The sequence below is a fragment of the Eschrichtius robustus genome, chromosome 18 (assembly GCF_028021215.1).
Source record: "Eschrichtius robustus isolate mEscRob2 chromosome 18, mEscRob2.pri, whole genome shotgun sequence".
In the NCBI taxonomy this organism is placed as follows: domain Eukaryota; kingdom Metazoa; phylum Chordata; class Mammalia; order Artiodactyla; family Eschrichtiidae; genus Eschrichtius; species Eschrichtius robustus.
This window is the reverse complement of record NC_090841.1, coordinates 33,850,638-33,875,316: the sequence shown is the minus strand read 5'-3', so window position 1 is coordinate 33,875,316 and position 24,679 is coordinate 33,850,638. Positions and strand designations below refer to the sequence as shown.

Here is a 24,679-nt window from a genome sequence, read left to right as displayed (position 1 = left end):
CAGCTGCCAGTGGGCGAGGCTGGGATTTGAACCTAGGCAAGCTGGCTCCAGAGTACACATCCTTAGTCACTATCCTGTATTGCTCTCCCATGCTGGTGGGAGTTTTACTTTTACTGCTTTACTGCTTCTTTTTTCATTCAGGAACCATTAACAGTAGTTAGTAATGCCTTTAATGAATATAGAATTAGTGATTTCCTGATTATAGGCAGATTGTGAGGTGGGAAGAGGTATTAGGTTGGAGAACTTTTGCTTATTGTACTGGGAACTTGAGAGTTGAAATCGGAGTGGGCTTGGTGAGAATAGTGCCTGCTTGCCTTATTTCCTTGGGCTTATTTGGAGGCAGGTGTTGTAGGCTGAATAATGATCCCCCAAAGTTATTCACGTCTTAACATTCACATTAATTCCTGGAACCTGTGAATGTTACCTAATGACAAAAAAAGGACATTGCAGGCATGATTAAGTTAAGTTTTAAAAAATGGGGATATTTTCCTGGATTATCAGGGTGGACCCTAAATGCAAACACCCTTCCTTATGAGAAGGAGGCAGAGGAAGATTTGACTACAGAAAGGGGGAAGGTGAGGTGACTACAAGGCAGAGATTGGGGATGCAGCCACATGCCGAAGAATGCTGGCAGCCATCAGAAACTGGAAGAGGCCAGGAACTCTTCTCCCATATCGGGAGATCGGCCCTGCTGACACCTTGATTTTAGCCCAGGTGAACACATTTCTGCTGTTTTAAGCCATCAGGTTTGTGGTAATTTGTTACGGCAGCCACAGGAAACTAACAGCAGTTATGAGGATGACCACATTGAAAGTTTTGGTTTCACGGTTTATAAATGTATGTTTTAGGAGAACCATCAGATTCATTTAAATCTCTTCCTGTGGTATCGTTTATTTTGGAAGATTCGTGATTTGAGCGAATATTAGATAACCACAGTTTGGTTTCCTGGAATAATGACTAGAAGCTTCATTCATCTTGCTGTGCTGTATCATTATCATAAAGCAACTATGATAATGACACCAGTGATTTCTGTGTGCTCTTTTTGAATTTATTTCTTCATTGAGTCCTCAGCTAAAGTGATGCTCTCAGTTGTCCTAGAGTTGCACTGTCAAGAATTGGAGGTGGTGTTCTTAGTTGAAGGCTTTAGGCACCTGAGTTTTATTCATGTCAGAATTCCACCTAACCTAGCAGGCACTGAAACCTTCATAAGGTAAAAATCACTTTATTCAGTCCAGTCTTCTAAGTATAGTCGTCCTTCGGTATCCACGGGGGTTGGCTCCAGGACCCTCCTCGGATACGAAAATCCATGGATGCTCAAGTCCCCTACATAAAATGGTATAGTGTTCGCATATAACCTATGCACATTCTCCAGTAAATCATTTCTAGATTACTTATAATACCTAATACAATGTAAATGCTATGTATATAGTTGTAAATACAATGTAAATGCTATGTAAATAGTTGCTAGCGTGTGGCAAATTCAAGTTTTGCTTTGTGGAACTGTCTGGAACTTTTTTTCCCCAAATATTTTTGATCTGTGTTTGGTTGACTAGTCAGATTCAGAACCTGCGGATACAGAGCGTTGAATGTAAATTGCTCTGAATCATCCCAGACTTTCTTTTCTTCTATCCTTCTAACAGGAAAAATAAGTTTACTTTTGTTTGTTAATAGATGATTTATCAAGAAAACAAAATATATCAAGTGGCTTTTGGGGAGTATATTTAGCTGCTGAAAATGGATAATATATGGTATTTATTACTTCTGGATCACTCTGGATCTTTTCTTTGTGAGTAAAAAGGGGTGGGAGCAGGGATAATTGTCTTAGATTTAGAGCAAGGCTTAATTGCTTTTTTCAAAGACTTGGGTCTTTAATTATGAAGAAGCAAACTGACGTACATTTATTGCACTGTGAAACCTTGCATCTCATCTAGTCTGTCTTGTAACAATTGCTTCTGAACAGATGTTACCTGAAACACCTTTGTGCAGTTGGTAGAATGCTAAAATTTGTCATGCTTTTATTATTGTTGTCTTAAATTAACTCTACTTTATGGCATAACTTTATTGCTGTGTCCTAGAATCCTTATATATTTATTGCCTTATAGATTGGATTTAAAATTGGCTTTTTACATAGAATGTAAATTAACCTGTGTATAACTTGTTTATGCTTGCAGAATAATACAAGAAAAAACTGCTATGTATTACACTAACGTAATTGTCTTTAACTCAGCACATAGTATCCTCCAAACTAGGAATGAAATGAATGCTACAGAATATGCTTACCATCACACTCTGCTTGTTTATCCCAGAAACTAATTTGACTTTTAGATCTATAAAATATAGATTAAGCATAACCTTTTACTTCATGAGATATTAAGGATCAAAGCACGAGCTTTCTTTGAACAGGATCTACAAAGGTAACTTTCTCTCAATAGCAGGAGGGTGGCATTGAAATACCTTACCATTGGGAGTAATTTTCTCAAATAGCAAATCACATAATCATTATTAACTTAGAGGAGAATTTAAGAGTTTCAGTAAGTTAAGTTTTGGTGAAGGAGTATTCAAGTTTCTATCTAATTAATGAAAAGTACTCGGAAATGCTTTGCCATAGATTTTATTCTTCAAAAGACCCACTGCCAACCTTTCTCACAGTTTTTTGTAGAAGAGGCATTATGAATAATGTTTATGAGCAGTGACTTGTACCATTTTTAGGGCTTCAATTCCAGCTATGTCACATATTAGCTGTGTGAACTTGGGTGAGTTATTTAGCCTCTCTCTGTCCCTGTTTCCTCATGTGTAAAATGGGGTTGTTGGGAAGATTAAAAGTTAATGTCATGGGCCGAGAACAGGACCCGTAACAGCACTGTAACCTCTAAATATTTACCATTGGTAGGTTTGTTGTTGTCATCATTAGCAGTAATAGTAGTAGTAGTAGAATTTTGGTCTAGATTTTAGGGCATTGGGGATGTTACATTGGATATATGAATAACTTTCTTATACTGGGAAATCTTAATTGGACCAGACTTTTTCCTCATGTTGAGGTGGAGGCATTCTGTTCCCAGGTCTTATCCTGGCAGGTCAGGTGACATGTGCATTGATGCAGACTTCTGATTCTTATGGCTGAAAGGTCAGAGCAAGCTTCTGAAGCTTTCTGAGGGGTATGTTCTTATTTGTAAAACGAGTTTTACGCAACTATGAAACTTAGGTACCAACGAAACCTACAAAAAGAAACTTGCAAAGGAAACGACCTCAAACTTAGGAAAAAAAATTCTTGTGATACTCCATTGTGGATTGAGTGATAGTGAAAATAACGTTACTTATCTATGTACAGATATAAAACCAAGTATAACTCTTCATGCTTATGGCTCTTTTACAAAACAGATTTACACATAAAATCCAAAACAAAACTATAAAACCCATAAAATTTAAATTAACAACATTAATTTAATGTGATTGATAATTATTTTTGTTGAAATTAAGTCATCATTGTTGGATTTAATAGTGGAAAGATATGTGTGAGGTTTGCTGTTTTCCTTTTTGTCAACTTGACTCTTGGATAGAAATGGAATTCCGGAGCTGAGGAGGCTAAGCACAGACTGATGGCTCCAAAGATCTGGCTCCACACTGTTGGTGGAGGCCTGTTATCTAACATCCCTGTTTTTTTCACAAGGTCTGGACTTGAGGTTCTGGGTGAAGTAATGAACTCTTATGATAAAAAGAAAAGAGCCATATGTAAATTTTTTTTTTTTTTTTTTTTTTTTTTAGTAAATTATATGAAACTGTTGAAAAAGAGCAGAAAGAATTGGAGCCAAGACCACCAGCCTCTATATTCATTTTTCTCTTGAAATTTAACTTTCCATAGCTTTGGGTATATCGTTCCTTGAATAGTGCCATTTTGGAATTATTAGAGCTTTTCGAAACTGAATTCTTCTTAAGTGCAGGAGCTTGTGAACCGTACGTGGCATGATGTCTATGTTGTTGGGCCTGCTGATACCATATTGGTAGAGCACACAGATGCAGGCATGGTCACCAAAAGTGCCTGATGGAACGTGGTTCTAGAGGGGTCATTCAGATTGTACAGAACGTGCTTGCTTTATTTCTAACGTTTAATATAATCTTGGAAAAATACAAAGTTTCAAAAGTCTGATAGAATTGGAGAGTCTGTGGAAGGGCCCTGCAGACCTCAGTTGGAGGAACCTGGAGATGACTTAAGAGGACGTTAGGAGAGTCCTTGAACAGGCAAAGGTTTTGCACCTTTGTTTAGTCTTTTGTTTCATGATGAGCGAAAAGTGATTAGCAAGTATTTATCAGTAGTGAAGGATGCATACAATGTGCTTTAAAACAGTTTACCTCTAAGTGCTTTTCTAAGGGTCAACATTTCCCTTGCAATCTTTAAACAATATACTTTATCATACAAAAGAGGTATAGAACACCATGTAACTGCTCACCAGTAAGCTTCAGAAATGAAACATCATAAATTCTATTGAAATGTTCATTTCTTCCCTTTCTATTTATATCTCCTTATAATGTTTACTCTTCATTTCTTTGAAGTAAGGGCTTACAGGATTTAAATTTTTTAAAAATTTTGATTAATATTTTTGTTGTTGTTGTGGGGGGTTCCAATTTATATCTCTCTCTTTTCCCTGAAAATAGATCCATGAATGGAATTAATACCTAATAACTTTCTAATCTCTCCATCTTTGAGCATCATAGCCCATCTTAAATACCAGAAAAAAAGTGGCCACTGGGATTTAATGTATCAAACATGTACTAAGAGCATCCTGTGTGCTGAGGGCCTTGGACCAAATAGCTGTGGTCCACGTCAAACCTTCATGGATTAAAGATGGCTAAATATCCTGCTCAAAGCTCTCCAAGGAAATTATTGCCAATTCTAAGTCATTCTAGATGTTAAAAAAAAAAAAAAAGTATATGCCTTTTTTGGGGTTAAGGTGTAGAATTTCTTGAAACTCTCAGTAAGATACATGGATTAATCTAATTGTAAGATCTGTAATGTTACATTTCTTTAGCTAATTTTATTGTGAGGTGTCTTCCCAAGATGCGGGGGAGTTTACCCTGTAATTGCTGCATTTTCCTGAGGCAGGCTGTTTATTTGGGTGTCATAAAAATGAAACTTTGTAACATTCAGTTTTTAACCAGGATTTACAAATTGGTGACATTGATTATGGACTGTACTATAGTATTAAACTGTTTTTGTTTATCAAAACATTGGATAGAATGCAATTCATAATGACAATTACAATTCATTTCTAATGAAAAATTGACAGCCCGAGAAATGAACATGAAAAATAGAGTGCACATAATCTACATTCAGAAACTCAGTATGACAGTTTCATTTCTTTATAAAAGGTGATGGTCTTCATTAAAACCATGTTCTAACTGCACTCATCCTATCTTCTGAGGGTATCATTTTGCTCTTATTGATGTGTTATCTCGAGCCTGCTTTCAGTTGCTGTATGCATATGTTTGTAAGCTTTTGGAAGTCACTTTCTCTCTTGGTGGCGCCTGATAAAGGCTTGAGCTTATGATGTGAACACTTGGCTAATTGAAAATCTATGCAAAACTACTCTTGTAACCTTACACCACTTGGTTCATTAATCTATTCATGATTAATTTTAATTTAAACAATATTGATATACCCTAAATGTCTATTTTCTTTTTATAAAAGATTGCAGTGGTGGTGGGTGAGGGCATGTAAAGACTACCAGAAACATATCTGGGTCATTGGAGAACCGAGCCTGCCGACTCAAGCTCCTCCAGGGGCCTGGCAGCGTGGCTTTAGAACACCCCCTCCAACCCTCCAACCGCTGTGATAAAGAGGGCTTGGGCTGGATTCAAATATGGCTGTATGTCCTTGGGCAAATTAACTTCTTTGCCTCAGTTATCCTATCTGTAAAATGGAATAGATAATCGTAGTATTGTGATGATTAGTTGAGGTAATGCATGTTACAATAGCTTGGGCACAGAGCCTAACAGTTAATACATGACAGCTGTTATTCCAGATCTTTCTGGATTTACCATGCGGCTGGGGCCCGATAAACCTGTTGTAAGTTGAAAATATAATAAGTCAAAAATGCATGAAATATGCCTAACTTACTGAACATTATAGCTTAGCCTAGGCTACTTTAAACGTGCTTGGAAAACTTACATTGGCCTATGGTCAAGCAAACTCATCTAACACAAAGCCTATTTTATGATAAAGTGTTGAATATCTCATGTATTGAATACTGTACTGAAAGTGAAAAACAGACTGGTCGTGTGGGTCCAGAGTGATTGTTTCTCTCGTGATCGCATGGCTGATGGGAGCTGTGGCTGCCGTCCGCCCAGCATCACGAAGGAGTATCCTACCACCTATCACTGGCCTAGGAAAGGATCAAAATTTAAAATTTGAAGTACAGTTTCTATTGAATGAGTATAGTTTTCACGTCATCGTAAAGTTGCAACTTTGTAAGTGGGAGACTGTAGTTTTTATTCTTTTGGTCCCCGAACCCCAAAATAGGGGAGATTCCACCTCTGTAGTGTTGAATTCTCTCAGGCTGGTCATCTTGAAGGGCATGTGACATGATCTCAGTTATTGACAGCATTTTGACCTTTATTCTGCTTCCCACCTTCCTCCATCCTCCTTCCTCCGTTCCTGCTGGACACCTGCATTGTGTCCAGGGACCTGACCTTAATTCCAGTGGGGAACATGCCAAGAGGCTTGGTCCCTGGACGTATATCCCCTCCTTTCTGTTTCATCTAGACCTCCATCCCCTTGACCTTGCCTCTCTTTCTTTCTCTGTCAGCCTCCTGCTGACAACATTTGCTCTACACTAAACCCACACCCTATGAAAGTAACCCAGGGCTTCCTTTTGAACTAGGATGCCTTCACGTTCCTCGCCTCCTCAAACCTGACATAAGGTAGAACATAAACAAATAAAGCAGCTCTGGCCTTCTTGTCCACTTGCTTCCTATCTCCAAGCCTGGAACAACCTGATAGGCTTCTCTGTGGCTGACCCGTGCTGCTGCATCCTGGTAGAAACCTCTCCAGCTCTGTGAACTGATGCCCTTAGACATCAGGAATCTACAGACTCACTGATTGTCGGGGTCTTCAGAGATGTTGATCACAGTCATCATCATGATAGCTATGCTTATTCAGCTCTCTTGGGCTGGGCGCTCTTTTAATCACTTAATCATAATACAATGCTTTGAAGTAGGTACTCTCACTACCCTTGTGTTACACTTGATGGAACTGAGGCAGGGAGAGAGGTTTGGGGATGGTCCCGAGGTGCTGCAGCTGGGAACAGGGAATGATGGATGTGAATGCAGCCAGGCTGGGCCAGAGCCCTGGCTTTGAACTAGCTTTTTAAAAAAAAATTTATTTATTTTTGGGTGTGTTGGGTCTTCGTTTCTGTGCGAGGGCTTTCTCCAGTTGCGGCAAGCGGGGGCCACTCTTCATCGCGGTGCGCGGGCCTCTCACTGTCGCGGCCTCTCTTGTTGCGGAGCACAGGCTCCAGACGCGCCGCAGGCTCAGTAGTTGTGGCTCACAGGCCTAGTTACTCCGTGGCATATGGGATACTCCCAGACCAGGGCTCGAACCCCTGACCCCTGCATTGGCTGGCAGATTCTCAACCACTGCGCCACCAGGGAAGCCCTGAACTAGCTTTTTGGTTACGTCCTTTTTTATTTCTCTCAGCGTTTATGCTGAGACTGTATTCACTCTTTTTACCTTCTCTATGGGCCTGATTCCGTTTTGTTGTAAATAGTTTTTTAAATTGAAAAAGTAATGTATGAAACTCTTAAAAAGCCCAACAGTGTAAGAGTTCAGAGTGAAATTCACTAAGACTCCCTTACATCCCAGACCACCAGTTCAGATTTTCCCCATACAGAGGCAATGATGACTTTTATTATTTTCTTTTGGATCCTTTAATGATATTCTCTGTGTGTGTGAAGCTCCCACTTGGTACTGCACAGGAACATGCCACAGCATTTGCTGAAATGATCTTAGAGATGGTTTCTCCTGACTCTTCACACTCACCTTGACACCTTCTTCAGAGAGGAAATAAAGGCCGTACTGCTTGAACTGGCTCAATTTCCTGCTATTGCTGCTGTAATCTTCTATATCTGCAACTCTTCATCCTTTGTCTTCCAATATCCACAGAGGAAGTGTCTGTTTTTCTATTCAAGGTTAATCCCTTTGCCACTGATCTTGACCCAGTCCCATTCCATGAAGCTGTTTCACTCTTCACAGGCTCCATCCTGTAAGAATGCTCAAATATCTTCCATTCTGAAAGAAAAAGCAGAAGCAAAACCAAACAACCTCCCTCTCCAACTTTCCCATGACCCTGTGACCTTCCCAATACCATGCTGTTTCCTTCCCTTATAGCCAAATTCTGTGAATTAGCTGTTTTCATTTATTCTGTAAATATTTGAATGGCCTTTAATACCAAGCATAGCACAGGTGGGTACAGTTTGGTTCTTGACTTCAAGAGGCTCCCATTCAGTCTGGCATGGAGAATAGTGGTACAGACCAAGTGTGTGGTATTACCAGCGACTCCATATTGTGTAATTTTAAAGAACTCGGGCCCTGAAGTTAACCTGGGTTTAAGTCCTGGCTCTGAAATTGGTAGCTGTGTGACCTTGGGAAATTACTTTTGTTGTTTGTTTCTTCATCTATGATGTGGGAACAGTAGTACCCGTATTATAGGTTAGACATGATGTTTCAATGTGTTATAATGGGGGTTAACATGTAAGTACTAAACAGCTCTTAGCTTGTTGCTGCTGTCATGATGGCATCGGCCAAGGGTAGAGTGCGCTCATAAGGGAGGCATTCAGACACCTCCCATAGGCTCCTCAACCTTGTCTTTGCTTCTGTCATTCCACTGAAATTGCTTTGGCAGATCAACAACTGCCAACCCAGTGGCCGATTTTCAAGCTTTGTCTTACTAGACTTCGTGGTGTTAGCACTGATCCCTCACTTCTTCAAACCTTTGCTGTAACTTATTCTTCTCTTCTAATCTTTGCTCATCCCTCTTCCTACCCTCTTAGTGTTCCCAAGTACTATCTCTTTGATCTTTTACTTTTTTTACTTGATACCTCCTTCCAGCATGAGCTCATTCATTTCATTAGCTTTTACTACCACCTAGATCAGTGCTGTTAAGTACAACTTTCTGTGATGATGGAAATGTTCTGTTCTGCTGTGTCCGATTTGATATTCACTAATCATATGTGGCTAATGCTACCAAAGGGCTGACTTTTTAATTTGAATTAACTTTTGAAATAGCCATATGTGGCTAGTGGCTAATGCTAGACTTTGGCTCACATTCATGTTTAAATGGACTGCCTGTGGCCTCAGGCACAGGCCATCTACAGGTCAGACTGCCTTCCAATGATGTGACAGTTTATTCCTGCTGGATAACTTGCACATCTTGTTCAAGCAAAGATGATATACTTTCTTAGCCTCTGAAGCTACCCTCAACGATGGGTTTATGAGCAAAACGACATCAACGATGACAGAAACAGGCATGGGATCACACCTGTTACAATGGCTGTCATCAAGAAGAGAGAACAAGTGCTGGTGAGAATGTGGAGAAAAGGCAACCCTTGTGCACTGTTGGTGGGAATGTAAACTGGTTCAGCCACTATGGAAAACAGTATGGAGGTTTTTCAGAAATTAAAAATAGAACTATCATATGACTCATCAATCCCAGTTCTGGGTAGATATCCAAAGGAAATGAAAACTGGACCTCAAAAAGGTATCTGGACTCCCATGTTTATTGCAGTATTATTCACAATAGCCAAGATATGGAAGCAACCTAAGTGTCCATCAACAGTTGAATGGATAAAGAAGATATGGTATATATATATATAGGCATATATACACACACACAATGGAATGTTTATTCACCTGTGAGAAAGAAGGACATTCTGCCATTTGTGACAACATGGTTGGACCTTGAGGGCATTATGCTAAGTGAGATAAGCCAGAGGGAGAAAGACAGATACTCTGTGATATTACCTATGTGTGGAATCTGAAAAAGAAGGGTGGGGGAATGTGTTAAGGGAGATAAACTTTGGGGAGATGAGTTAAAGGGTATAAACTTAAAATTAGAAGATAAGTCCTGGAGATCTAATGTACAGCGTAGTGATTATAGTCAACCATACTGTATCATAAACTTCAGAGTTGCTAAGAGACTAGATCTTAAGTGTTCTCCACACAAAAAAGAAATGATAATTATGTGAAGTGATAGAGGTGGTTAGCTAAAGCTACTGTGGCAATCATATTGCAAAATATAAATGTATCAGATCAACACATTGTATGCCTTTAACTTACACAATGTTATATGTAAGTTATACCCGCAGTCCTTGGTCATTTGCACTAGGTTATTAGGATCACTGGGGGCCTTCCCGTGCCTGTGGCTGTCAGCTGCTGACTTCCCCATAACCCTTGTTGACTCGTTTTATTAGTGTGCTTGAATCGTGCGATGATCAATATGAAATGTGAAATTATGAATATGAATCAATATGAAACTATGTGCTTTCAGAAGTCCTTTACAAATATACTTGGGTTATTACTAGAGAGTCATCGTTGAAGTCTCCTTGGTGTTGTTGGAAGATTGCCAAGGGCAGTTTAGGCTATAGTTGCTTGAGCCTGCAGCTTGACTACAGAAATTGGTGTGTTCAAAACCTAAGTTGTGACATAGAATTTTATGTGTTGGAATTTCATTATGTCATCGTGTGACATAGTGTACATTTGATACAGTATCGGACTGCTCTGTATGTAACCCCATTCAAGGATTTCTCTCTCCAAATTCCCCAAATTTCTTTGGATGAGAAGTGCAATGAAAAGTATTAAGGTGAGGAACCCATGTATTTCTGCGTGTGTAGCACTGGCACGATGGTTACTTTTGTTATATTATTTTTTGAATCACTGAAAAGGGAAAATAAGTGACCCAGGTTATTTATTTTTTCCTCTAGAACCTATTGAATTGTAAACTCCTTCAGGGCAGGTGCTGTGTTTTATAGTTCTTTATATACCAGGGCGGGCATGATGTTTTGTTAGCTTAGATGCTCAATAATGATATCTGGCTTGGTTAGTATTTCTAAAAGAGATGTAAAACATAACCACATTTTATGTATAGTACTGGGACTGCATGTAAGAGCTGGAATTGTGCTCTTTTTCCTCCTTTTTCAGATATTAAATTTGTAAATATACAATCATCTTTTTGACTCATTTTAAGTGACAAACCAATTTAGAGGGTAGTAATAAAAAGTAGTAATCAAATTATGCAGGAAAACTTAGTGGTGATTTAGTTATTTAAAAAAGAGTTTAAACTTATCAGTAATTTAAAAATTAAATTTAATTAGCTTTTGCCCTGTAATTAATTTCTGACAAGTATGTGTGTGTGTTTTTTTGAATGGTATTTTGAAGTGTGGATGTTTTTGTGGCTTATGTTTAGTCTGATTTGGAAGGACATGATGTATAAGGCTTGCGGCATGTACTAACGCTTAAATTCTACAAGTAACAATATAAAAACTATTGATTACATTTCTATTTTACACTTAAGCAACTTTAAAAAAAATAAAAGGGGAAACTCCCTAGCAAAACATATATTTTTGTGTTAGTCAGTTTTCAGAAATTACAATCCCCCCAGCTTCTTATCACCTCAACTTTTAAGATAAGACTTTGTACTCAGTGTTATAACACTTAATAACCGTCCAATTGGAATTATACTTATCTTTCTTTTTATTTATTTATTTAATTTATTTTTTTTGGCCGTGTTGGGTCTTCACTGCTGCGCGTGGCGAGTGGGGGCTACTCTTCGTTGCGGTGTGTGGGCTTCTCATTGTGGTGGCTTCTCTTGTTGCGGAGCATGGGCTCTAGGTGCGTAGGCTTCAGTAGTTGTGGCACGTGGGCTCAGTAGTTGTGGCTTATGGGCTATAGAGCACAGGCTCAGTAGTTGTGGCTCACGGGCTTAGTTGCTCCGTGGCATGCGGCATCTTCCCAGACCAGGGCTTGAACCTGTGTCCCCTGCATTGGCAGGTGGCTTCTTAACCACTGCACCACCAGGGAAGCCCTATGCTTATCTTTCTTGTTAAGATTTCATTTCCAATTTCTTTGCCTCATAAACAACTCAGAAACTGCTTCATTTCTACTGTAAGTCTTCCTCCCTAGGTTTGAAACAGCTGCTGCCCCACGGAGCGGCGAGGACTGAGGGAAGGGAAGGGGAGGGAAGGGAAGGGAAGGGAAGGGAAGGAAATTGAGCCTGGTTTTGGGGTCACATTGACCAAGGTTCCATTCCCAGCCTGGCCACTCATCCACTCTGGCAGATCACTTTTGTGACACTCAACTTACTGATCGCTAAGATGGGATAATGGCTGATTTATAGGATTGTTGGGTGTATTAGTAACTATGGTAGTGCTCAGTAGGTGATGGTGGAAATGGTAATGAGGTGGGCTATATCATATGGGTACCTAGGGATCCATTTTGCAGTCTTGGGTTCTGTCTCAGTCAAGGCCTCTTTTGGCTTAAAGGAACGTAACAATATCTAGTTTAAGCTTAGAAAGGGCAGTTGTAAAGAAGATGCACAGGGCTATCTCCTGGGATCAAGCACAGTGAGTTTAGCTGCCTCCCTTGGATTGGAGCTGAGAACTGAAAACGGGCAGCTTGTCTCATTCCCTTTTCTGGGATCATACATTTTTGTGGTGCTTCTTACCAGGCATTGCTCCACTGTTGTATCTCTGCATTGTATTGCTTCTGCTGCCTTGATTTTCACACAGCCAAGCCCAGAGCCTCATAGTTCCAGGTATACATATATGTTCTCGGTCCTGATTCTCATCTCTGAATCCCAAGTCCACATTTCTGGGAGAGTGAGGATTTAATTGGCTTTGCTTGGATTTAAGTGTTGAGCTCTGCTCACCTCAGCTGTGGCAGGGCTGGCTCACAAAGAACAATGAAGATTGCTGGTCCCACCCCTATGACATAGAGAAGGGATTGTGTGCACGAGACAGATAAACCCAACAGGTGTCTGCCATATCTGCACATGTGGGACTTTGGTGATACTAGGCACTAGAAGACTGAGCTTGCCCAATTTAGTGGTTTCTACCCCTGGCAGTATATTAGAGTCACCTTGTGGGTAGCTTAAGTACTTATGGCAGGCCCTATCTTTGGGTATTCTGATTCAGTTGGTTTGGGATATTACTCAGTTATTTGTATTAGGAAAAGAAAACAAAAACTCTTCAGGTGATTCTCATATTCAGATTGAAAAACCACTGGCCTAAATGTTCCCTGCGCTATGGTATGTCTAGGAGTTCAAAGATAAGGGAAACAAGGTCCCTGCCACTTTTAAAAAAAAGGAAGGAAGAAAAAAAGACAAACCCACAAACTGCAAGACAGTGAATGATCAATGACCCAAAGGAATTTTTTTTTTTTTTTTTATATACACAGAACATTTTTATTACAGGATAAGGATATAGCACAGCAATAGCAGAAGGCTATGCAGTGAAAGGGGTCTGGCGATCTCAGGCATAGGCTGACACACAGGACACGTGCTGTCCGCAGGTCTTGAACCACCACCAGCATACATGCAAAGCATTTTGGTACCAGGATGCCCCGTTTGTTCACGCCGGGGGTCTCTTACCTACATGACCAGCTTCCCCATCACCACCTGAAAGGAATAAGAGGGACTCAGTGGGTCAACCTCTTTTTTTTTGTAAGTCAACTATTTTATTTATTTATTTATTTTATTTTTGGCTGCGTTGGATCTTCGTTGCTGCACGCGGGCTTTCTCTAGTTGCGGTGAGCGGGGGCTACTCTTCTTTGCGGTGCGCGGGCTTCTCATTGCGGTGGCTTCTCTTGTCGTGGAGCACGGGCTCCAGAGTGCAGGCTCAGTAGTTGTGGCGCACGGGCTCAGTTGCTCCGCGGGAAGATCATGTGGGATCTTCCCAGACCAGGGCCAAGGAATTGTAAACAAAAGGGCTATGGGCGACAGAGGTGGGATCATCATTCCTTGATGATACTGAAGGTTCACCCACCCTAACTGTAAATTTATATGTGCAATACCTACTCAGTCTGTTTTCTTCCCTCACATTGTATTCTCCCCTTTAGCTGTCAGTCTCCTGAGGCCCAGGCAGCATGCTGGCTGTAGGGATGGTGCTGGGAGACTGCCACTGCTTGGAGTTCTCAGCCCCAAAGAAAAATCACAGCATGTGAGAGGCCCCAGCAGCTGAAAGGAGGGTGGTCCAATACAACTGACACCCAGCAAAGCAGAGCTGCTGGCAAAGTGGTTTCCACTGTTATTTACTATTTAAGTTGATTACTTATAACATGTTTTTATACTTAAACATTTGTGACTGTTCTGTTAGGGAATAAAAGCCCATGTCCTTAAGATGGCCTGGGACGGATCTGCCCCTCCTTCCTCTTTGATTTGTTTCATGTTGCTGTTGCCACGCTGGCTCCCTCCTTCCCTGAACCCTAGAGGTGCTCTTTCCTAATGGCCTTTGTTCTCGCTGCTCTTTTATCTGAAACACTTTCCCTGATTATCCACACAGCTACCTCCTTAGTCCACTCCAGTCTGCTCAGATGCCACCTTCCCATTCAGACTTATACCTACCCCAATTCCCACGTTTAAAATTGCAACCCTGCTTTCTGGGCCTGCCTTACTTTGTGCTACTTTTCATTTTTAGCAGAGCTCTCATCACCTTCTAACATCCTCTATAACTTATTAATGTGTTTGTTGTCTGTTCCCCAATAGAAGGTAAGCTTCTTTAGGACAGGAATCTTTGTTTTATTTACTGATGATTCCCTTGTCAATAACATAGAAACGTTTAATAAATATTTGTTGAATGAATGAATGTTTTAGGAATCTCTCATTGTGTAAGAAGGACAAATTCTGTACTACCAGTTTTACCTAAATCATGGCTAAAGCTTAATTTGACTTTAGTTTTAGATCACTGCTATAATGTTTGCATGTTCATTAGCAAGTATTTATGCACATATGATTAACAATGCTGCCTTTTCTTCCTGTCAGCATTAAATACCTCTGTTATGGTGCTTATCCCACTGTCTTGCATTTTGTTTATTCAGCTACTCGTCTTGCTGCTCCTTTGGTTGTAAGCTCTTAAGGGCAGGGACTGGGTCCTCTCTATTTATATATATACACACACACACATATATATATATGTGTGTGTGTGTGTGTGTGTGTGTGTATATATATATATTTTTTTTTTTTTTTTTGGCCCTAGACACCCCCCATCCCTTATGTCTCTGACTCCACCTCCTAGCACTCTTCTTCTTCTTCTTTTTTAAAAAAAAATTTTTTTTTAATTAATTTATTTTTTGGCTGCAGCGGGTCTTAGTTCTGGCATGTGGGATTTTTCGTTGCGGTGCATGGACTCTTTGTTGTGGCGTGCGGGCTTCTCTCTAGTTGTGGCGCTCAAACTCCAGAGCGCACGGGCTCAGTAGTTACGGCATGTGAGCTTTCTAGTTGTGGCACATGGCTTCTCTCTAGTTGTGGTGCACAGCCTCTTTGTTGCAGCATGCGGGCTTGTCTCTAGTTGTGGCGCGTGGCTTTTCTCTAGTTGTGGTGCATGGGCTTCTCTCTAGTTGTGGTGTGTGGGCTTCTCTCTAGTTATGGTGCTCAGGCTCCAGAGCACACGGCCTCAGTAGTTGTGGCACATGAGCTCTCTAGTTGTGGCGTGTGGCTTCTCTCTAGTTGTGGTGTGCAGGCTATTTGTTGCAGCGTGTGGGCTTCTCTCTAGTTGTGGCATGTGGCTTCTTTCTAGTTGTGGTGAGCAGGCTTCTCTCTAGTTGTGGTGCTCGGGCTCCAGAGCACATGGGCTCAGTAGTTGCAGCGCGTGAGCTCTCTAGCTGTGGCACGTGGGCTCCAGAGTGCATAGGCTCAGTAGTTGTGGCGTGTAGGCTCCAGAGCGATTGGGCTCTGTAGTTGCAGCATGTGGACTCTCTAGTTGTGGCACGCAGGCTCAGTAGTTGCAGCACGTGGGCTTAGTTGCCCCGCGGCATGTGGGATCTTAGTTCCCTGACCAGGGATCGAACCTGCGTCCCCTGCATTGGAAGGCGGATTCTTAACCACTGGGTGGGTCTTCTGTGTATTTAATATAGTGTCTTGCACATGTTGGCAGCCTAATTGTATTGTGTAGTAGAAAAATAGGGTTATGAGGGACTTCTCTGGTGGTCCAGTGGTTAAGAATCCGCCTTCCAATGCAGGGGACGTGGGTTCGATCCCTGGTCGGGGAACTAAGATTCCACATGCCGCAGGGCAACTAAGCCTGTGTGCTGCAGCTACTGAGCCCCCGCACCACAACTAGAGAGAAGCCCGCGTGCCGCAACGAAAGATCCCGCGTACCACAACTAAGACCCAACGCAGCCAAATAAACAAACAAACGAACAAATAAATAAATGAAAAAAGAAAAAAAGGATTATGAGACTAGGTCTTACTTGAAAAATCATGTCTTATTTCTTATACTTTGGTATCATGTCTTCATTTGCATTGAGTTATCAAGTGAGTGGTATTTACCTTAGCTTTCTTAAGATGGCATGAGATAGTTTACATTTACAATAAGGAAAAATGATAGATTTTTTTTTTATTTCTGACATTAATAAGTGTCAAAGTAGAAAAATAAAGCTAAGTCAATATATTATTGTTGCCACAGAAATTGAATTTGTGTCAAAAGGATTTGTGCTTGTGATGTAGTGATTCATATAGTTTTCTTGGAATTAAGTCTCTAGCAGGTGACAACATCAATAATTCACAAAACCAAGGAGCCTTTTGAGATTGGTTAATTTATATATGTGGATTAGAAAACAAATGAATAATGTGCTTAATGTATTCTGATGTATTTGAAAATATGCATTAAAAATCCAACCTATTAAAAAGTCTCTGTTTACAGTATTTATTAGATATTTTAGATTTTTATTTTTATTTCTTTTACTGTCTCATACATACATTTTTATTTGAAAAGGAACAAATCTATATTTTCTGCTTAGCGTGAAAAGTATTATCCATAGTAATTAAAAAAAACTTTTCTCATTATAAAAATAAATATGCTCATTCCAGACAGCTAAGAAAATACAGAAAAATGTAAAAAAAATTGTTTCAAATCCCACAATCCAGATATATAAAATTAACAATGGTTCCTGTCTGATTTTTTTCCATAAATGTATATATTAATGAAGTTAGAATTATATTGCAAATGCAATTTTAAATACAACTTAGTTTCATGTAACATTATATTGTAAGCATTTTCCCTATGGTGGGACTGTAATTTAATCTTTCACATATTCTGGGAAGTTTTAGGTTGATTACAATTCTAGCTATTTAAAATAATGCTGTAGTGATATATATCTATGCATAAGAATACTTGATTGTATTTCTTATTTCCTAAGTATAGATTCTACAAATAGAATTACTAGGTTAAAGAGTAATTACTAGTAGAATTACTAGGTTGAACATAGGATTTGTTTCACCAAATTGTTCTCTCAGAAGGTTTAACCAAATTTATTTCCTTATGGTGATGTTAAAATGTAAACAAATAAAATCCTTCTCAAATATAGAGCAGTGTGATGCGTGGTACTATATAAGTCTCAGGAATATCCAGTCTAAATTCGTGTCTTAGACATGACATCTAAGAGGCTGAGGCACTCTCAGAAATAACATAGTAATTAGAAAGCTTCAGGGTGATTCTGGAAGCTCTGGGACCATTTAAAATCCTTCTACAGCTTATATCTTACTTTTCAGCCTTCTCCAGATAATGAAAAAGGTCTTGGGTTCTGATGACCTCGAACCAGACCTAACTTGTAAAGGGGTTCAGGGATTTGAATTGTCTTTTCCTGGACCCATTGGAGAAGAGTTTTTGATCTGGTAATTTAGGTGAAAGAAACTGGAACAGCTGAAGAGAATATCTTAAAATAGGTATGAAGGCTGTGTTACTAGGATTAGTCATTATGTTTTCTCTTTGAAGGAAAAGGAACACTAGAGTTCTGCTAGAATAAAAAATGACTTGTTAGGTGTTCAGCCCCTGTGATGTGTAATTCAGGTGAGAGTTACAAGTAGCAATTTGAGAATTGGTTTTTCTGGAGAGGTGGTTGTTTTCGAGCAGTTATGTGGCAGACTTTTGATCCTTTTGAAAACCTTGTGCCCTCTTAGAAATGAATCTTTTCTTTTCATGTCTGTAAATGGTTGAATGATGCCTCCTTCTGAAACCTGGTCTTTCACAAAGAAGGAGTTATGGAGAAGGCAGGTCTGGATTCTTGGATGCTAAGAGTGCATAAGCCTTGGAAAATGGGCAGTGGACAGGTGTTTATCATCCTAAGATGGGCAGGATTACAGTTTTGAGTAAATGAACAGATTAAAAGACGCTGGTGAGCTTTTTCTGATTCTCACCTGTTCGTAACATCTCCTCTCTCACTTTTCTCCACCTCAAACTAAAAAAATGACCACATGAAGAGCGAGGCAGCTTAAAAGCTTTACTTTATAGTATCAAAGAGCCAGCTCTACTCTTGTCCTCAGTGCTGGGAAAGCTTCAATATTATTTTTGGACCCTCCTGAGCTGTTAAATCTGGGGTCCTTGAAAAACAATATTTTCACATCTAGGTGTGTCTTGTAGTTGCTGGGGAGATACCTCTTAGACCCATCCACAGGTGTGTTTAGTGTCACAGTTGCTAGTAGTATTATTTCACATTGCTACAATCTTTATAATCGGCATTGATATTAAAATAAAGACAGGTGTGTGGACAAGAAATGTTACTAGATTAAAATACATATTTATAAGTGTATTAGTGGAAGGGAATAAGCTGGACTTTAAAACAAAACTTTGAGCAGATTATAATTATGATTAAACAGATTACGATTAAGAGAGGACTGAGCCTGGCCCTTTCCCCTTAAGGTGTAACTGTGTTCTGTTGATCAGAACCTGTCACCCATTTTTTCAAGCAAATAGTGTCATGTCGTGGTTTGATATAATGAACAATTTTTGATACTTAAGTACTAAATATATGCTTATGAGATTGAATTATTGTACCTTAGAGAGAGACTAAGTATTTGAATAATTGATGCAATTGGTTATTCATCCTGCACTCAGAGATTGTTGAATTTTCTTAAATCAGTGCTAATTGGTGCCAGTCACTTCAGGGCACTAAAGCCTGTCCCAACCGTACCAGCTCCCTGTCTCTCACTTCTTTAAAATCCTCTGTGCTTCCTGTCTGCACCCTTTTTTTCATTTGTTTCAGGGACATAGATTTTAAATGAGGCATGTGACAGACATTGGTCTGTGTGCAGCCCAGGGGATGTTTAATGCTGATAGTGGTGGAGTGTGGTCCTAGGCTCGCTGCAGCAGCAGTGCCCTCGAGCCCCTTAAGTGTACAGGTTCCTAAGCCCCACCTTAGACCTACTGCACCAGGATCTTGGGAAGCTGAGGTCCTGCCATCTACTTTTACAAAGAAAGTCTTGATGTTTTTCTTGTGCACACTAACAAGCTGAAAACCACTTGGTCTGGAGCGTCTAGTTTATGAGAATTGGGTCCAAGTCACTTGTGTTCAGAGGCTTTAATCTTTTTAATTTTTCCTCTTGTTGGTAATTTCTCATAATGACCCAGTTAAGTGGTATAAACTTAATAGAATTAAATTGCAACAGCTAAAGATTATTCTGAAATATTACTGTGTATTGCCTCTGCTGACAGTGATCTGAGCCTGCTAGCTTGATGCCCGGTGGGCCTTCACGTGTCTAAGGACATCAGTGGACAGAGCCTTTGCTGTCTGCTAATCCATATGTGCCAACTAATGAAAGAAAATGTAAAATTTGCTAAAACCCTTAGGTTACAGCTTTGAATCTTTTTTTCATTGCATGTGAACCTCAGGGGTTTGTATGTTGCTTTGTATTACATAATTTATTTGGTCTTTGTTACTTATTTGTCAACTAAGTTGGTGGTGGTGTTCTCCATACCTCGATATTGACAGCATGTTGCACAGTGCTCTGAAAGCTCTGGATCTATTTTTTGACATCATGTACTGCCTTCAATAAAGGTTTTGATGCCTTGCTTAAATGGGAATATAGAGGCCTCTGTTCTGTGTTTCTGTCAAAACTGCCCCCACCCTCTTTTTGATTCTATGTTCTTTTGAAGAAAAATCTATAAAGACTTGTTCTCTCTTTCAATTCCAGAGTGATCCTCTTGACCATTCATCCTAGGAACTGTCATTAGCAGAAAACCTGTCTACATGTAGAGCTGCTTTCTTTTTAGGGAGAAATAGAATTAGCAGTTTGAGAAACATAGGCCCACAGGAAGAAGGGTGAGGTCTGGCTTCGGAAAAGAGCTCCAGTGTGCTTTAGTACCACACCGTAACCAATTACCAGTGGTCCTGTGTTCAGAGTTGTTTATATTTTGATATTATCACCACTTTTATTCTATCTCATTGTCATAAAGCATTATTAACACTATAGAGTCATAGGCTAAATAATGTAACTAAAGGTCACAAAGTCACATCTAGGTGTAAGTGTTTTAATATGTTTAAAATTGTATGCTTTTAACTTTTTTCCCCCCTGGCAAATATAACCCTAATGTTGCTATCAGGTTGTTATTTTTAAAAGTGTTCCTATTTGATTCCATTTAATAGTGGTTTTATGTTTCTGTTTCCTACTTGGTGTGGATGTTAGCAAATTCTACTCATGAACTGGATTGATATGGGCAGTTCCTGTTTTCCCCAACCAGACCACATAGTAAAGAGCATGCTGGTAGCTATAAAACAGAAATACTCATTCATTTTTTAAAAAAAATTAATTAATTAATTTATATTTGGCTGTGTTGGGTCTTCGTTTCTGTGCGAGGGCTTTCTCCAGTTGCGGCAAGCGGGGGCCACTCCTCATCGCGGTGCGCGGGCCTCTCATTATCGCGGCCTCTCTTGTTGCCGAGCACAGGCTCCAGACGCGCAGGCTCAGTGATTGTGGCTCACGGGCCTAGTTGCTCCGTGGCATGTGGGATCTTCCCAGACCAGGGCTCGAACGCGTGTCCACTGCACTAGCAGGCAGACTCTCAACCACTGCGCCACCAGGGAAGCCCCTCATTTTTTTAAGTGTCTTAGTTAACCAGACATTTGAACAGTACTTCAAGTACTAGTATAAAAGCAATAATTTTTTATAATAAAGTTTTTTTTTCTTTTATACATTAAGGATGTCACCCTTGTAGTTTTGTATCTCCAAAAGCAAGGCCAAAACCCCACAGAGTTATCTGAGGATTTTATGTCAGTCGTTCTCTTCTCCCTCTCCCTCCACTTTTTAGAAGTCTGTAATCTAAACAGGTAGGACTTTGAGATAATGTAAACTTTACCATAAACTTGAATTAATGTTAGCATTCCAAGATCCTACAAAAGGATGCCACTTGATCTAACCTTTACATCTTTTCACTAAATATTTAGTGTTTCTTTCTTTTTTTCCCCCAATCATACTGGAAGTGGACTGTGATTAGACATTTAAGTTTTTAGGGGAAATTACTCACACTTAGATCTACTCAAATTTTTTAATGCTAGCTTGTGTTTAGTGGTTTCTTTCAGATTGCATGTGGGTAAACAAATACCTGTGTAATCTCTGTTTTCTGAAAGCTGAATCTTGAATTGAAACTTATTCTGTCTCTACTGTTTGGAAATAGAAACCAACATTTTTAGATGAGTTTTCCAGCTGTTTACTCTGTTAGTCAACATCTCTAGTCCTGTCATGGGCCCTTGAATTTACTGTCATCCTGCCCTACTGGCTTCTCTTGCTGATGGTGAGAATTGATAGATAAGTGTTTCCCAGAAGAGAAGGAATAGTGAACCTGACCTTAACTTCTTGCTTGTTTCTCAGACTGTTAAACTTCCCACGCTTACATCCCTTTGAGTTTTCTTATTTTTCTATGTAAGCATTATAATTCTGTTGTAATTCATTGTGTGTTCTTTTTTGTGAAAGATTGTGTATAATAATATAGTTTGTAATTGGACTTACATGCATGCCTGTGTAGTTTTTAAAAAACAGGCCAAGCATTTAACAAATTAATTGAGTTGCTAGATCCTCAATGAAATAGTTTAAGGATATTAAAAAAAAATTAAAAAAAAACTATGACCAAAAAAATGAATCCTTATGTGTCTTGTTTCTACTCAAGAGTGACTACTCTTTTTCTGAAAGTTATGAGTCCAACTCTAATTTAAAAGCCTGTCCTATTTTAGGCCGTTGAAGGTAAATAAAAACATTCCTCTTGGTTATTTACATCTTCTGAATTTTACATCATGTAACCTACATTCCCTACGTGTTCTGTATAATACTTTCTGTATCTTCTGTGCAGTTTTTAGTTCATAAATCTTACATAGGCCCTAGTCTCATTTCTCTTAAAATTGTTTGTCTGCTTTCATTGTTTCTTCTCTCTTCTTTAACATCACTTTATGGCATTTTCCTCAAAGCAACTCAAACTGGCATTTTGGAATATTTCATTTGTGTAAGTACATGTTTTTGCTTTATTGTGGCATCCTATTCCAAGTAGGATTTCTGCATGATACTTTTTCATTAGCCTTACTTTTCAAGCATTAGGCCACTTAGAATGCTGTTGTGTCAGAAGTTGGCTCTATTCCTTTTTTCTTGTCAGAGGAACTTGAAATGATCCCTTTCAGGTGTCATGTGAGTTGTGACTGGGGTGATACCTCTGGTTGGAGAGTGAGAGAGCCAAGTGGTTAACCAAATGCAGTGGGCTGGAAATCTCTACTGGTGGGAAAGCACACATACAGTAGCCATGTGGATTTGGGTTCAATTCTAGTCATGGTCTCTGGGATGAGATTGTGACCCTAAGTGCCTCAGGATCACACCCACTCTCACGGACCTCTGTGCATACTTGTTAATTTCAACTGCTGAAGTTAATAGTGATTAAAAGTAAATTTTACAGCGCAGGATTCAACATTAAACTTTTGTTAATCCAGTATTATTACTTCATTGTTCCTAGGTCAGCATATGTGGTCTACTGATCACATAGTTCAGTCTAGAACTGGCATGGTCACTTATCCAGCTGCATTCTCTTTGGTATAAGCAAAGCTCAAGCTGTGTCCCTCCAGTTACTGTTTTTCCTGCCCTAGAAGAAGGAACATCTTCTCTGAAAGGGTGGAGAATCTGGGATAGTGATTTACACTGTACAGATTTTTAACCTGGATCATCGTCGAGGTAGATTCATTAGCATAAAAGTGCCATCATCAAAAAATCTACAAACAATAAATGCTGGAGAGGGTGTGAAGAAAAGGGAACCCTCATACACTGTTGATGGGAATGTAAATTGATACAGCCACTATGGAGAACAGTGTGGAGGTTCCTTAAAAAACTAAAAATAGAACTACCATACGACCCAGCAATCCCACTACTGGGCATATACCCTGAGAAAACCATAATTCAAAAAGAGTCATGTACCGCAATGTTCATTGCAGCTCTATTTACAATAGCCAGGACATGGAGGCAACCTAAGTGTCCATCAATGGATGAATGGATAAAGAAGATGTGGCACATATATACAATGGAATATTACTTAGCCATAAAAAAAACAAAATTGAGTTATTTGTAGTGAGGTGGATGGACCTAGAGTCTGTCATACAGAGTGAAGTAAGTCAGAAAGAGAAAAACAAATACCGTATGCTAACACATATATATGGAATCTAAGAAAAAAGAAAAAAAAAGGTCATGAAGAACCCAGGGGGAAGACGGGAATAAAGACGCAGACTTACTAGAGAATGGACTTGAGGATACGGGGAGGGGGAAGGGTAAGCTGGGACAAAGTGAGAGAGTGACATGGACAAATATACACTGCCAAATGTAAAATAGATAGCTAGTGGGAAGCAGCTGCATAGCACAGGGAGATCAGCTTGGTGCTTTGTGACCACCTAGAGGGGTGGGATAGGGAGGGTGGGAGGGAGGGAGATGCAAGAGGGAAGAGATATGGGGATATATGTATATGTATAACTGATTCATTTTGTTATAAAGCAGAAACTAACACACCAGTGTAAAGCAATTATACTCCAGTAAAGATGTTAAAAAAAAAAAAAGTGAATTCTAGTTACAAGCATGAATGATAAATTTCATTCTGTCAATAAATATTGAATTTATTGATACCTATTTGCCACTTATTCCGTTAGATGATGATTGCTAACACATGTCCTTTTATACTTTTTGTAGACCTGACCTGATTTCCTGTTTAGGAAATGTGCTTGACACTTTCTCTGCCCTTTTAAAGGTCTAATGCTACAATGAATAAGAAGAAGGAGAATTGGAAATTGATTCCAGCTACTTAAATACAAAATCTTCCCCAACTCCAGAATTTATAAAACTTGGATTGTTTTTTCCCCCTAAATGCTTAATTTTGCTTTTGAGCTCCACTTTGCAGGAAACTAATTTATTCACTTTCTAAAGTGGCCTTGTGTTTGTCTAGCAAGGAAATCGGCAAAAGGGTTCTCAAAGAAGTAGCAATGAAATTGAAAAGTGTCTACTGTCACCAACTGGTGATAAATCAAACCGATGTTAAAGATGCAAATAGTCATTCCAGTACTCTCTTCTCTTTTATTAGAATTGTTTAAGTTAATTAGCCAGCAAAGTACTTCATTATCTATTATGCTGCATGCTAATGGTAGATTTAAAGTTTCACTTTTATAATTTGAAAAATTTTCTGAAAATCTTAT

General features: G+C 39.5%; 1 protein-coding gene across 3 annotated transcripts in view; it reads left to right on the top strand.

Moving 5' to 3' along the window:
• Window positions 1-24,679, top strand: part of DIAPH3 (diaphanous related formin 3) — a 568,557-nt gene that overhangs the window by 4,013 nt on the left and 539,865 nt on the right. The window lies entirely within an intron of this gene.